This window comes from Amblyomma maculatum, chromosome 2, assembly GCF_055883805.1.
Source record: "Amblyomma maculatum isolate TAMU_Amacu chromosome 2, ASM5588380v1, whole genome shotgun sequence".
In the NCBI taxonomy this organism is placed as follows: domain Eukaryota; kingdom Metazoa; phylum Arthropoda; class Arachnida; order Ixodida; family Ixodidae; genus Amblyomma; species Amblyomma maculatum.
Genome location: NC_139345.1, coordinates 181,589,151 through 181,605,327, shown reverse-complemented (window position 1 = coordinate 181,605,327; position 16,177 = coordinate 181,589,151). Strand labels below are relative to the sequence as shown.

The 16,177-nt window shown below is 41.3% G+C and overlaps 1 protein-coding gene and 1 long non-coding RNA gene across 4 annotated transcripts in view; one reads left to right on the top strand and one right to left on the bottom strand.

Moving 5' to 3' along the window:
* The window catches only part of LOC146200545 (uncharacterized), a 115,441-nt gene that overhangs the window by 60,942 nt on the left and 38,322 nt on the right, over window positions 1-16,177 (top strand). The gene's annotated exons all lie outside the window — the stretch shown is intronic.
* On the bottom strand, window positions 807-6,775 carry LOC146200547 (uncharacterized). Of its 3 annotated transcripts, none has more exons than XR_014705255.1 (4): window positions 6,626-6,775; window positions 5,413-5,501; window positions 4,648-4,702; window positions 807-842 (listed from the first exon to the last, which is right to left on the bottom strand). It is a non-coding gene; the product is annotated as an uncharacterized LOC146200547 (long non-coding RNA). The 3 variants fall into 3 exon arrangements; XR_014705256.1 differs by lacking the exon at window positions 807-842 and adding an exon at window positions 2,505-2,593; XR_014705257.1 differs by lacking the exon at window positions 807-842 and adding an exon at window positions 4,351-4,369.

Below are 16,177 nucleotides of genomic sequence, written 5' to 3'. Positions count from 1 at the left end.
AGCGTCTTCATGGTCACACTGATGCTTTCAACAGGTCCTTTTTTCCTAGACCAATTGCAGCATGGAATAAATTATCCGAATCAATAGCCTCCAAGCATGACATTTAAATTTACGACTATACTTGCTGCCGATCTAAACGAACAACTACAATGGTTTCCTTTCTGTGTAATTTTTATTCTTTCGAGTTTATGTGATTGTGGTCTACGTTGCATTTGTTTTTGCTCTTATACTGCCATAGTCTGTTTTAGGAGTTTTTGAATTGTGCTCAGGTACAATTTATGGTATTCTTGTATTGCTGTTGTAATACTGCATTGTAGTGCCTGTTCTCGTTTTTCATTTCCGGACCGCTGATACATATGTTATCGATTCCCCAGAGGCTCCCCCTCTGCACTTGTTCAGTGCTCTTTCATCCTACAAGCGAATTCCCTACTTTGATCTAATAGATGTGCCACCTTCATGGTCCCAACAGCGCAACAAACATTGTTTAGACTTGATTTTAAACTCTTCTGTTCATAGTAAAACTGAAGGTGTATCTGGGACGATTAGATTTCTTACTGCTTAGACTGTGCAGCTCTGTCAGGTCAATTTTCAGTGCCCCAATGAGGCATTTACACTACCCAACTTGACACACAGTACTTTCTGAGAGAATCATGCTTAGCAACGGGTATAAAAAAATAATGCAGAATAGGTGCCTCTTATAAAGGGCTACAGGTTAACTTAATTTTCATTGCAACAGTTGATCAACACTTACAGGACAGCCAAAACACTCAGTACACCAATATTTCCTGCTGCTGCACCAGCCATTTCAGAAGTATTGAAGACGTCAACAAGTTCTGGCAACTCTAAAACAACATAACATTACAGAAAGAAAACATGAGCAACACTGCACATCGGAGCTTCAGATGGGTGAAGTTTAAATTTCCCAAACTTATTTAGCTACCGACAGCACAGAGCAACACAAAGGTGCTACTCAGCTAGAAATCATTTGCACTATGTCGTGCAGCAACCAACAATGCTACTGAGTAAAACTTATTTGCCTTTGTCTGGGTCTTAGAAAATAACCTTTTTTTTTTTTCATTTGCTCCTGCACAAGGTCTGCAGACATAATCAGAAAGGTATCACTTGCAGAGTTTAGAAATCGTCCTTGAGGTGGCACCACAAAAGGCAGCTATGTATTGTACAACCAACGCAGATTGAGTTACCACTGCACAGCACCAACTATAAGATTGGAATGCAAGGAGGCAGTGTCCATATTCCAGTGTACATAAAGCAATACCTACAGGAAGAAGGTGTGCCTACATACACACCCGCCAGCTGCTCGGTTAAATGGACTCACTTGCTCAAAATAATGCGCAATGGTCTCAACTGCCTCAGATGAAATAGACAAAGCGAGCACTCAGATTAAAATATTCAAGGTGCATTCTGAATGAGTGAGCCCAAGAAAATTTGCACTTTTCTTTCTAGATGCAAGATTTCTGGTTCCCAATTCAACGAAAATGTTTGTACTCTAAAAAAGTAGTCGCATACAGTGCTAAATCTGAACGACAAGCACTGTATCGCAACAGTGCTCAGATAACAACATTTTAGCGCACATAATTTGGATTACATGACTGGTATCAAAGCCTCCCTTGACCTTCACCCACTGGAAATTCCGACGGAAAATTGCACAACTTTGTCCTCATTGACCAAACTTGCTCTTAGAGTTGCCACTAGGCACTTCTCGTTGCCATTATAATTCAATGAGCGTTCAGCGTCTTCATGGTCACACTGATGCTTTCAACAGGTCCTTTTTTCCTAGACCAATTGCAGCATGGAATAAATTATCCGAATCAATAGCCTCCAAGCATGACATTTAAATTTACGACTATACTTGCTGCCGATCTAAACGAACAACTACAATGGTTTCCTTTCTGTGTAATTTTTATTCTTTCGAGTTTATGTGATTGTGGTCTACGTTGCATTTGTTTTTGCTCTTATACTGCCATAGTCTGTTTTAGGAGTTTTTGAATTGTGCTCAGGTACAATTTATGGTATTCTTGTATTGCTGTTGTATTACTGCATTGTAGTGCCTGTTCTCGTTTTTCATTTCCGGACCGCTGATACATATGTTATCGATTCCCCCCCCCCATTTAATACCCCACTTGGGGCCTTTAAGGGATAGAAAAGGATGATGATAATGATGATGAGACAGACTATTTGGCTGGCAGAAAATGTCTGCTCCTTTCCAGCTCTTCAACACAGTAAAGGTTATGTGAACGCATAACTTTTTCTATCACGCAAACAAGACAGGCAGTCTTGCGCTCGTGCCAATAACTTTGGCATGTAAGTATGCGACATAGTACAGCTAGAAGCAATATAAGAGAGAACACAGGAGCACGTGGCCTCCACACTTTGCAAAGTGCTGCCACCGACATGTGATCAGAATCAGCAGTAAAGGCGCACGCAAAGTAAGCTTGGACGGCTCTTCTTTCCGAGGATGCCCTTTACATTATTTCTTTAAACAAAGAAATAAGTGGTCAGTGGTACCATATACTCATGGATTGACCCATAATTTGATGAAGATTGGACACAGACATGGCATCCGGATTGTGTCCTGCGACATAAAACAGAGCCAAAGGCAAGTTTGCTCGAGTGAATAACCAGGAGTTTAAGTCTAGATGCCAAACTGCGCACCGGACAAGGTACTCCGATTGTATCCAGGGGATTGTCTACCAGATTCCCTTACATTGTGGGAAGCAATACATTCATTAAAACTTCCTGCTGGGCGAGTTGGTAGTTCATTTTGATGTAGGTTTTTTCTTTTTTTTTAGTGCAAACGTCTCGCGATTCTTGTCTTTGTCTTTGCGCTAAAAAAAAACTACATCAAGCATTACATTGGACAAACAGGAAGATTCATTAATGACAAAATTAGACAGCACGCTGCAGCAGTATCGGAGAAGTTAGACACCAACCTCGCAGTGCACTGCAGAGGCTGCTTTATTTGTATTTGCAAAGACCAAAAATGTCCAGCTGACCTTCACAATGTGAAGGTTTTGAGAAGGAATAAGGACAGGTTAACAAGGGAAATTTTCGAAGCACGTGCAATCAGGAGCTCGGAAGACCAGTGTGTTACCACGCCTTCAGTGGTACTGTTGAAAAAGGAATTAGATTACGCTTGTTGGCAGGATGTTAAAGATAAGGAATAAGTTAGCTGCAGAGGTAAAGTGAAGGGAGAAAAGATGCGCGTGTTCAGATCAATATAGTTGTCAGTGCAGCGTTGTCCTTGTGTCTGTGTGCGCTTCTTCGGTTTTGTTCCCCTGCTCTGCTGCCTCCTTCCAAGATGTTACACCAACTAGCTCAACGTTCTACTCTATTATTGTTCAACTGAGTGATTTCATGTGAAAACCAAAGCCTTGAATGTACACGGCATTGCGTTCCACTGTTTAGGGCATTTAAAAGGCAATAGATGAGAAATGTATGTGACAGTCAAGCACAGCAAAACTGAACATGCCGCGCCTACATTTCTTGCCATCACTCCCTTGTGTTCCTCCCTGCAGCTCGGAAATTTCTTTCTTTCCCTACTTCTTGCTACGCTTTTCCGCTCTTTTACTTCTGAGTGAACTGCACCACCTTCCTTCCATATTCATAGCCAACTTTACTTTTTTATCCTATGCACTGCATTTTTTCCTTCACGGTTCTAAGGCTTATGTAAAGTTGGCTCCTTAGTGTTGGTGAGCCTGATGGTAAAGCCATTAAAAAAGCAGTTTTGCGTTTTTTTTTTTGTTTTTTTTTATATCTGCCCTTCGACTCTAAGTAGTGCGTGTGCAGCGATGTAATTTCAAGGGAAGTACATCCCCGTGGCCAGGTGCACTTTACGACAACTGATTGTTACCAAAAATGTTTTTACCATTTAGGCAAAAGATGTCACTTATGGAAGAGGAACTGGCACTTCAGTTTCATTTTACTATATCCGAGTTTACTATAGTGGGGTTCCACTGTATTAGCACTGCGCTGCGTGTTCGTTTATGGTTAGTTTCGCTGAGCTAAGACAGTGCGCTCTTAGACAGGCCCTTCAATGGTTAACTGGCTTCAAGACATAGCAATAAATGAACCAGCTGTGAATGGACCCCTTTCTAAGTCTAGCCAGAGCTTTGAAATCAATACTGGGTTGCAGGCAGTCACAAATTTGCAGTGATGGCAGAAAGGACTGGGACGGGCATTGAAAAACATTCCTCATCATGTGTCTAATTCTGCACATGCACCATGCCAACCATTTAATGTGCCAGAGAGTGCCATGTAATGATTGATCACAGGCCTTTAATTGTGACACTCAATTGTACCGTGAAAATCCTTCCCCATTTACAAAAGTAATCATTAGCTGTAACATGACCTGTACAAATTGACACAGAGAGCTCAGACTGTGTGATCACTACATGCATAATATGATGCTGCATTCCCAGGCCATTAAAATTGCAGACAAGCCATTCCTTTCTCCAGTAGACACAATATGAAAAATTTTTGCCTGATTTTAACTCTTATTTATGTGGAGGATCATAATATTGCAAAAGTGTATTTAAATTGCCAATGACAATTTTTTATTCAATATGAGTTATGCATAGATAAGCCTTCTAACTACTTCAACATAGCCAAAAACATGTAGTTGCTTACCTTTTGATCTAATTCCAGCCTAAGATGCTGTCTCCCCCTTTCGTTTTCCTGGCTTCTATTATACAAAAAAGAAACACCATAATTTTTTTTTTCAAAAATGAGGTTTAACTGCTTAAACACAAACAATTTAGAACTGATTCCTAGCTTTTAACAAGCAGCAGTCATTCATCAATAAGAGGCCTGGAGGAATGTAAGAGACTAATGGTATAATGAAGAATGCAATTTGAACATTATTTTCAATAGCAAGCTGTGGTACTTAAGAGAATAGTGAAAGCTTAGCATCAACACTAAGGCAACAGGTGATGCCACTAAGCTGCCCATTAAGGCTCAGAAAAATAATTTCTTTTGCCAATGTACTGCATGTTAAACTCGCTGAAATTGGTGTGCCAGACTTACTGAATAACATAAAAAGCTTTCTGCTGAATAATTTGACCATCTACCAGCTCCAAGATGCTGTGGAGCTGGCCGATACACATGGGGTTCACGACCACCCTGTACAGGATTTCTGGCTCAAACAGGCTTCTGCAGCACACTGCTAACTCGAATAAGGAAGTTGCTACATGATAATCTTAAAACATATCTTAATGGCTTGCAGATCTATTTAATTTCTGACTCTGTCTCAGGGATTAGATTGCAAAAGTAAGCATTTTATGCTGTTGTGAAAGAAGGAAAACAATACATTTTTACAGAAATCTAAAAAGCAATACAAAACATTTTCTCATTATGGCCTATAACACACGAATGGAAGGTACAGCAGACAGAAACCTTGCTGGTCTTCAGTCGATGGGCATCACCATATCCCTCCTCTTCCTCAAGCATTGCATTCAGTAATATTTCCAGATTGCTGCGCACAGCTAGGAAGAAGAAAACCTATTAGCAGACATTCTCATACCCGTCTTTGCTTCACTCTATATTATGGCTTGTGAATGACATCACTTGCCTTAACATACAAATGGCACAGTTCAAAATTGAGCTCTCGCTCTGAAAAAGCAATGACTACGTTCATATTTGTTTTTACATATCGAACACCCTGGGCGGGGACACTTATATCCCCACCCACGGTGTCCGATATGCAAGAACAAAAATGCTGAAGCCGACATTCACCACTTGCTGTGGGACTGCCCAGCACTGAAATTGACACGAATCCGGCACTTGGCGATAGCTAGCCTACCAGCAAACAATCCTGCCTCGTATATCACCTGGACGGAGGGACATCATTGCTCACTCCTTGACTTCATAAAATCACCCAACCTTTTTCCATTAATTTATTCATTTCTTCATTCTTCATCTCATACCCTACTGATGCCCTTAGGCAGTAAATATCGTTAAAAAAAACAGACGGCACAAGCAGGCAATGTACTTTCCGGTTCTAACAAAAAAACATTGATAAACATTCGCCGGTAAAAAAATTACGGCATCTGAAAAACCCAATAACGCCGGTTTTTGGTATCTAGGACCAGTTCTTGACGAAAAACTTTCCTCTTCCGTCCCTTCAGAGTACAGAAACAAGCACGAAGTATTTTAACCATGGCTCCACTTGTTTACGTCACTGCAAAATCCGGACACTGCGATATGTGCCAAAAGTGTTTCTGTGGCGTGACATCGTATTTTTTTTCTCCCTTAATACCAACGTTGGGGGAAAAAATTACTGCACTGTCGACATGTTGAGTACTACGTGCATGACCCTTCTCCCCAAGGAGGGCCGTAAATATAAATAACCAAAGAACCTGGGAGACCCTGCACAGCTCTGACCCTCACACCCAGCTGGGCGCGATCAACCTGACCGAAGAACAACGCGCACCAGCCAGCATCCGAGGCGAAGCGCCAGACGCGGGTGGAGGAGATACGCGAAGTCTATTCCTCCTTCTTGATAAACATGCATGCATACCGCCACAGCGAAATAGCAGCGCTATCTGGCTCAATGCAAGGGCGCCAGTTCTACATCTGCAAAAAATACAATAACAGTCTGTATACTTACGGCTGAACTTGACAGCTTGCGCGACGAGCAGCTTTGATGAGCCAGTTGCCCGCCGTTTTTTATCCTCTCGGGCCAGGCAACGTTTATCCGATTGACCTTCTGTGAAGGGCCGCTGAACGTCGGCAAGGTTTTTGAGTTACGTTTGACGACTGCGTCATGCCCCTGAATTACATTAACATACTCTACAGCAAAAGACATCGGAAAATTGGAACAGCGCGAACTTGAACAAGGTGTCACATGTCACCAATGGATCCCAAAATGGCCTAATCGCACGTGTATCGCACCCGCCACCTATAAGGAGTAAATAATGTTTCTGTCTCTTCTTTTAGTAGTAACTCACATCATTTAGCCCCAAATCTAGCCCTTGTTATTCTATTTTAACAATCTTTTTCCTCATTTATTTTTTTTTTCACTTATGACATCTTTTTACCATGTATACAAGCATGGCCTCCGAGATCAGCAAACGCGCGCGTTTGGTGATCTCGGAGGCCGTAATACAAGCGACTTTTTTATATATTTATTTTTCAAATTTTATAGGTCTACACGACACATTTTTGTCTCGCTTGACATTGACACACACAATGTTCTTACACAGCTCCTTCTGCATCTGCTTTTCTGTCTGCTTAGGTTTTGTAACGCACCATAATGTGTACAGCTTCATATACAAAGGCGTAGCAATTTCATTATCAACTCCATTCTTATTTTATTTTTATTTTTTTGTCAATTAGCGGTCGCCGTCGTCAGATAAGTCGTACTGCATGTTGCTCCTTTTGCCCGGAAGTTAACGAAGAACTCGTCCGCAGCGTTATGAGGACGATTGTTCGAAAGGATAACAATTCGGTTTTCTCGCTGTCTCGGCATCATTTCACTAGAACTGCTAGCTGAGAGGCGCACACGACCACAAAACATCAGTCATGATGTATGTGCACCCCTCGAATGTATTCAGGAAAACAAAAGGGACGCAGGAGGTTTAAGAGGTATGATCTAGTCCTGAAAGTGGTATACGTGAGTCCCTCTTAATCACTTGAGTAAGAGACAGAGAAGATCGGCATCCCATCGTGGCCACGGACGTTCCGCCACGCTACGCTCTGTGGCCATTTCAACGTGTTAGCAAACACATCGCAAGACATCGTCGCTGCCGTATTCAGCTGATTGTAGTACATATGTGAAAGAGCATATGTGTGATCCGTACTAAGCTCGCCATACGTGTCTGACACGACGTCCCGTATATTTGCTTGTGTTATATACGTGATCGGGATTGGGGCAGGGGGTCGGTAGAACACTGCACGGGAACGGGCCGCGGGCCGGGGCTTTCTGTGTATACAGCTTCTTTCGGAAATGAAGGAAACCTGCCGCTGAATTTGGTCCAGTGATTTATTTGACGCCGAATAAAAGAAAGCGTATTGTAGACAGAGGAGTAAAATGTCTTCCCAAAACTCTCTTGACGAAACCTTTGCTTCTACAGATGCTACTGCCCTTAATTCTCTGTTGAGAATATTATTACTGTAAGTTTCTTTTTTTTTTTTGGTCTCATCTTGGCTTATTTTTATGTACTGGCGGTAAGCAGTACATTTTTAAGGCGTCTGCGCATGCAGACTTTGTCGGGCCTGGGGCGGACCTAGTGGAAACGCGGGCCAGGTACGCGCCTGGTTCATGTGTGCATGGGCCAGGGCCAGTCCCGGGCTTGGCGGCCTTTAAACGGTGGGCATGGGCCGGGCCCGGACCGGAAAATCAGGTGCAGTGCTCTAGTCATGGGGCCGAGCGTGTGTTAATGCTGGAAGCACGTAGAGCAAAGCTTGCAGCGCGAACCCAAGACCCTTTTTGCAAGAAATTTCTATAAGCCAGCCAGATATATCAACTGGGAATTAAGTTCTATAAACAATTAGACCATGCAATTTACCATGGGCAGTATCAAATAACTATATATGGTCCCTGAAGAAGAAAACTATAGCAATTAGAACATAATCGTTCAGCGGTTCAATTGTGCAAGTGCGTTACTGCAGGAAAGCCAAATTCAATTTCGAGCGACCCGGGAATTAATCTTGTGCCCTGAACGTCCGTTTCAACTTGGATACCGCGGCTGCGCTCATGTACCCATGCATGTTCAACGGACAGTCTTTCACGCTCTTCAGCGTTTGAATTTTTATCCCGAAAATCAAGGATTCTGTGGCTTAAGGGCTACTGTTGCAAGGTAGTTTTCACAAAATACAAAAGGCAGGTGGCGCATAGTACCACTTAATTTCAGTGGTATGTACATTTACGTTCATGATCTACACTATTTGCCAGATATGTGGCAGTTATCTACTTAATCACAACACCAACCACATCAAACCCATAGAGTTAATCGACAAACACACACCGCTTTGCCAAGGGAAGGCCTAGGCCTAGCTGTAAATACAGGACGATTTCTGGATACGTTTTATTGGACTTATTCGTCGATGTGCGTTCTGTGACAAAAGGGGGACTGTGGAACCCGTGGAACGACGCGCGCTATGCCTTTAAGGTGCAAACGCCACCTTCAGCAAGATATGTGCTCATGCACAGAAAAACGGAAAATCGGCGGTTCAGAATGCACATGGCTGCCGAGACCTCTCACGCCCCTTCGAGCGGTGGAACTTCTGACTTCGACGCCCCCAGTTTGGCGAGATCTACGACGACGACAATTCTACCGACAACTCTGCAGTAGTACAAGGCGGCCGGAGAGGTAAATATATACGTTCGAACTCGGTTGGCTAAAGACGCGCGGACAGACTTTACTCAAATCTGGGCTTGCTGTTCAACCTCTAACCAGTGAAGATCATGGTGTTAATTCATTTTATTTGAAAACATAGAGCCGAGTCTCATAATTGTTCTGGGGTCGGAAAGCGCGGTCTTTGAGGAGCGTCTCATTTGCATAAGTGTGTGCGCAGTCGAGATCCCGTAAAAAAAAAAAGTGGCGCGGGGGGGTTATAAGTACGCCAAACATCTCGGAAGTTGCTACTTTGAATCTCTCACTGCCTGGGGGCTGGGCATTGCACTGACGCCATGTTTACTGACCTTTTACAGTAATTGGCATGGTATTCCGTACAGCACCTTCATAGAGTAAGTGTCATCTTAAATAAGCTCTCTGCTCCCGGTGGGCTGCAACCTATGAGAGTAGGAGGGGGGGGAGGAGGGGAAGGGACTTTGTTTTAAGCTGCATCATATATGCAATCACAAATAATAAAACTTTCCAGCAACAGGCACTTAGAGAGAAAACCAGAACGAGGAGACGGGGTCCCCGCATAATCTTTGTTTAGCTGTTGAGAGACCTTGTCGAGATGCAAAAACAGGATTTCTAGGAGGTCCCTTTTTTTGAGGTGATCTGCACTTGCTTAGTGACTGGAGAAGTGATTTTAATGGTTTACTGTGAATCTCACAGTCCTGTGGTGATAGACAACATTGAAAAAATGGAACTGCACAATAAATGAGATAATGAGGAAAATATTTTTCTGCCACCACCATCACAATTACCCTACATCTCTCAAATAGTTCCATCAATGTTTTTCTGCCGCTTTGGAGGAGGAAAACAGGCCATATCAGTGTGAGTCCAGGACTAGTCTTTTATGCATTACCTCCACGTCTGATTGTTAAATAGCTTGTGCTTGGATTCTGTGAGCTGAAATTAAACTAATGCATCACCCTTGCCCTAACTCTACTATTTTAGTTCCATGCGGTTAACATATGAACCAGGATATATTATTTACATTATTAGATATATAGCATAGTAGGAAGGGCCACTGTGTGTGTGTGTATGTGTGTGTGTAAGGGTGGGGGGTACATGCTCTTCAGCATGTTGCATAGAGCTCTGTATTCGAAGCTTTACTTGAATGTATGTTAACGGTGTGCCCGATGTTTCATGAAAGTCGGCTGATTTATTGTCTAACATCTATGCTCTTTGTTACCAGGTTACACAGAGCATTGATGAAGACAAGGATAGAGAGGTGCCCCTGGATTGATGCCAGGTATGAAAAAGGCTTTTGGCAGAGAAAGAGAATGCTCATGGCACAAAGTTGTCAGTGTTTAATTATATATTTGTTTCACTTGTCCCCACTACAAGGAACTTCATATTCGCACAGTACGAAGTTTCTCGATTTATAATCTGGTATCTAATTTTCAGCACAGTTCAAACTAAGCACAGTTAGCATAGTTTACACATGACATCTCACACTGCATTCTTTCCTTGATGATCTTTATTTTGAGATGTTTCAAAATACCTTTCATTTCTCAGTTGAGAAACTTGGTGTCCTAAAAGAGTTGCCACTAAAAAGTGATAAACGTGATAACCAATAACCCAGCCTTTCTTACACCAGGCCAAAGCAAGATATTGCTTGCCAGTAGGCACAGATGTGCATGACAGTCTCCTAGAGCAGCCGGCAACAGCGCAGGTAAAATTGTAACATTTTAGTTTGGCCAGTCCCAGAATTTGTTATGGAAACGTTACAGTAGCTCTTGTGCTTGTTTTTTTTTTGTAAACTATTGTGCTGCAAGTAGAAAAAAAAAGAAGATTGAGGTCTAAAGATTCAAACTAAAACTGCAACCAGGGTCTAAGATTTCAATTTTTTTTGTCAAGTTTCAAGTTTATTGCACTTAATATAGGATAGCATTACATACATAATAAATAAATACAAAAGGAGTCCCATAGTGAAATGTACTGTACTGGGACCTCCTCAGCTAATTAAAACGAGTTATGAAAGGGAGCAGTGGTAACAGCAAATGTACAAAGTAAAAATATAGTATGTTATAACAATAATAATTTTTTCTCCCTTGCCTCTATAACAAATAAATGTTATAGAGGCAAGGAAAAAAATTCATCCTTAAATTATAGAATACCCCACATAGAAGTAACCGTAGACACAAGTAGTATCATATCATAAAAAAAAATGAAAGGAAGAGCAGCAGCATAGCGTAAAGTAATACAAGAAAATACAAGTATTCATTATTCAAATATTAATACAAACAAGTGAACATGTGCAAAAAAAGTTTTAAAAGTAACTTTTTATGAAGTGTGTATGAAGTATTTCATTAGTTGGTGGCACTGAATGATTGAAGAATTGAAGAACAAAATGAGCGCCATTAAACAAATGTAGCAAAAGACTTGATTTGATGTCCGGAGGTATGTTATTCCATGCTTTGACTGATGTGAATCCAACTACGGTAATTAGTGCTCACTCTTGGCAGGAGAAAATTACTTCTTGATGAAAATCTAGTGGTATTGGGGTCAGTAAGATCTTGACGATATATAAACTAGAGAAGATTGTTGTCACTAACAAAACAATATGTGAAAGTGCCTAAGTTATACATGAGTAAGGCAGAGATGGGAAGAATGTTAAGTTGCTGAAAAAACTTGGGAATATTGGCACGATATGGGCTGAATGTAAATATACGTAAAGCTTGGTTTTGTACGTGTTGTAGTGGTGTGATGTCATGTGTGAATGATATGTGAAATCCCAAGTCGTAATGCAGTAATTAAGATGACTATGTATGAAAGCGTAGTATTATGTTCATATTCATGGAGAAAGGACCGTGCAGGTTTGAAATCCATTTATCGCTCTGAACGCTGATAGCCTCAGTGCCAGTTAGCTGTCGGCAAGAAACAGGAATTAGTGGCTGAGTTGTTGCTAAAGCAAGGAAATGGCTTGACAAAAGCTGAAAAATGAGAGCACCTGTAGGAGGACAGGGTTTCCAATGTCACCAAGTTTCAGTTTCCAAAATACACAGTGTTATCAAGTGTGTTTACCATGCTTAGGGGACACCCTATCTGAGGTTGGTCATCAATAAATATAAAGTCACTCACTAAAGCCTGTTAATTTGCTTCTGTCAAGCTTTATTGATGACTTTAAGATCATAATTTTAATGCCAATGACATCTATAGTTGTATGGATTTACTGAAAAGTCAGTGGCCTTCAGATACTTTTTATTTTTTTCTTTCCCACCTTTTAATACCTGACCCATATCACAAAACAGCACTTTAAACCCTGGTCACATTGTTGCATAAACAAGGATGTGACTTTGATGTGCACCACGCTGAAGGTTTTTTAGTTTTCTTTCAGCTTGAGTGTTACTCGCGCTACCAAGAGTGAAATTCTGTGATCAGTAATGCCTGCGATAATTATGCAAAAAGCAGTTCAGTGACTTAGAGAGGTATGTCATTGTGATTTTGGAGGGAAGTGGATAAACAAAAGTATGCTTCAAGGTTTAGTCAGGGCTTTGTCACCTTCTGTGCATCAAGGTTGGTGGGGCCTGAATTACTCTTTTCTCCTCTAATTTAGCAGCTGCGCAAGGTGGAAGCAAAAAATTGCTAAATAAATATATACTTAAATATTGTTTAGCAGAATCAGATCTATGTACGTATCTAGCTTGACCATTAGGAGGAGCCATGTGTGGCTCTGGAAGAAGCAAAATCATGGTCAGTCAGTGCTACCACGTGCATCTTCATGTTTTTGCTGCAACAAGAGCACGCCATAATTACCCCCTGCTGCACACAATTACTCATGTCTGCAATAGGATGCCACAATGTTAGGAGACTCAGGTTATCATAAAAGACATAAAAGATGAGTGCTTGACCTATGGCAATGTAGTCGCTTAAGATATACATTTTTCCAATGTACATTTAGTTATTTAAATGTTTAGTTCTGGAGAATTGCTGATTTTAACTCTAATGCCGCCAAGACTACTAAAAAAGGTGCTCTTCCTGGCTGAATATCGTTCCAGATACTGAAATTACGAACACTTTTTGGCTTGCAGTTGGCAAGCGGCCATGTAGCAAACTTGGCCTTCCAGCGTTCACCATGTAGCATTTCTCCTTTTCCTTCCATTGATACCCCTTAACATCCAAAGTGTTTACATATACGGCTTTAGGTGGGCGTTTCAATCAATTTCAGTTATAACAGTTGCTTTTAAAATTATAATTGCCTTATGAGCGCTTAAGCCTGTTTTACATGCAAGTGAAAACTCCAGCAATTTCTGCCGCAGTAACTAAAAAACTTATTTTGAGCTGTCACGGCAGCTCGAGCACTCCAGTTCCAACCTGTTGGAAATTTTTTGCTGTGTCGATGCCGCTCACCACTGAGTTCACTCAATTGCTTGCATGTGAACCAGCCTTTATGTGAAGATTTAAAAAGTAATTGAACAAATTTTAGTTAAATAGGAAACTAGCAGGGATAGCTATTGTCTCTTTAAACATTTATCGAGCCTCATAAACTGATTATAAAAATGAATTGCATGTAGTGGCCATCCTCTCTTTTTTTAAAGAATTGGATCTGTTGTGTCCACTTTTCTGCTCCCCCTCCTTGGTTTAATGAAACTGCCATGCAACATTGATTAATATGCTACTGTCATTTTATAGTTGTAAGCGGCGTGCAGTGCTGTTCATGAAGCTTTCCATGATATAAATATTTTAAGCTTCAATGATTTCAGAAAGGAAAGCTGGGCTAAGTTCTTATTGAGTGAGGCAAGATTTTCTCCTCTGGACTCACAACATTTTTTTTTATCAAAGCAGGAAGAAGTGCCAGTACCTTATCCTGTGCCAAATGATGCAGACAGCTCAGGTTCTGATGAAGACTGAGGTCCTCAAGTGAGCACGTTTCTTTTTTTCTGAAATGCTGAAGATTTAAATGCCATATAAATTAGAAGGATGCAACTTTCAGTATACATTAATTGTAGTTCAAAATTGAGCTTATGTGCATATAATTGTAAAGGATAATTCCATCTTGACACCAAAAGCTTTGAATGAAGCGCAAATGTTAAGCATTTTGGGCAGATAACCTTTCTCTGGCTTGCATGTTCAGTACATGCTCACCTTTATGCTGACCCTAACAAATGTAAAAAAATGGAATTTATCATGCAAGGAACCATATCGCACTGTTTGTCAGTAAAATACACCTGTCATTGTATCAGTTACTCTGCTATTTGGCACTTATGTATAAGTGGGCTGTAGGAAAATTTGATGTGAACTAACATTTTCCTCCAATTAATATTTGTGGAATATCTCATTTATTTTAAGATGCTGACTGCAGAGCTCAACAAAGTACTTTGCAAGTTGCTGATGAGAGGACACAAGTTGCAGCCCTTCTCATGTCCTATGTGATGCGCCATAAAGTCAGCGACCAGGGGGATGACAGACCCGCTGGACCTGCTGAATATAATCTAAAACCCAGGAAAAGCTCCAAAAATTGAAATATACTTGCTTTTCAAAGCTTTGGGTGTACACATTCCTGAAGCTGAGAACCACTTCTATTGTCTTGATTGTACCAGGTACTTGGGTAGTACAGCTCAGATTGAGATTCACTGCGAGAACTGTGAATGGGATATTGACATAGCCTTTTGCTCTTCCTTCCTTGTAATTCCTTTGAAAGAGCAGCTTCAACGAATTCTTGGGCAGCAAAACTTGAAGTACTTCCGCAAAGAATCAGAGGAAGTGTGATGACGTAGTGGATGGCATAGAACATGCCAGGTATGTCGGCTGATTTTTCAACTCACAATATTTCACTATTGTGGAATACAGATAGAATTAAAGTGTTTTAAAAATTAACTTTTGACATCTGGCCAGTTCAGTGTGATATTCTTGAGCTGGACCTGGACCTTGCAGTCTGAAAGCAGAACATGCTTATGCCTGCTATTTGTTTTGGTTTTTCAAAGCCAAACATGACCACTCTTTTTACACCCTTTGCAAAGGAGCTACAGAAGCTTTCCTTAGGATTTCTATTAGTTAAACATGGAGAACAGGTCCAAATAAGGGTATTTGCAGCTGCGTATTCAGTGGATGCCATTCGTTCAGCAGTCAGAAACTATAAACAATTTAATGGTTTTTATGGGTGTGGCTGGTGTTACTACCCCGGGGGCTCTTCATATGAATATTGAGATCCTGCTCCAGTGTGCAGGACTGCTGTGAAGCATATTGAAGTGGCTAGAAAAGGCACACCTCAAGTGCCTACTTATTAATAGAGTCAAGGGACCTGCCGTGACCTCGTTTTGATGTGGTGGATGGTTTCATCCCTGATTACCCACATTGTGCCTGCTTTGGTGTCATGTGACAGTTACTCAAACTGTGGCTAGAAAGCGAGTATGACTGCCCTTGGTAGAAAAGAAACAAATTGACTCAGCTAAATAGCCTGGTGTTGACCATCTCACCTCCGATAGAGATCACCTGCACCCCAATGAGGTTTGAAGACTGAGCTAGGTAATTGGAAGGTGTCAGACCCCCTGCAGACCCCCTACCATGCTCTGTAGAGAGGAGGGCTCCTGCTTCTTTGTCGAGCAAATAGTTACTTTGGGCATACCACTTCTTTCTATTAATATTTCTTTTATTTTCTATTATTATTTTTTTGCTGGAGGTGCTGCGATGTGCAGGTCTGACTTACTCCTTTAGACTGAACCAGCTCTGCTAGATGCTTTAACAATAGTTACACGAGTTGTGTCGATACATTTCATAACTCCTCTGTGGTGCACTGTTATTCACTGAGGCTTTGTTTTGAGCTCCAGAAGCGTGCAGTAGTGGTGCAATAGGCATTACCTTTAGTAAGTGTCGGTTTC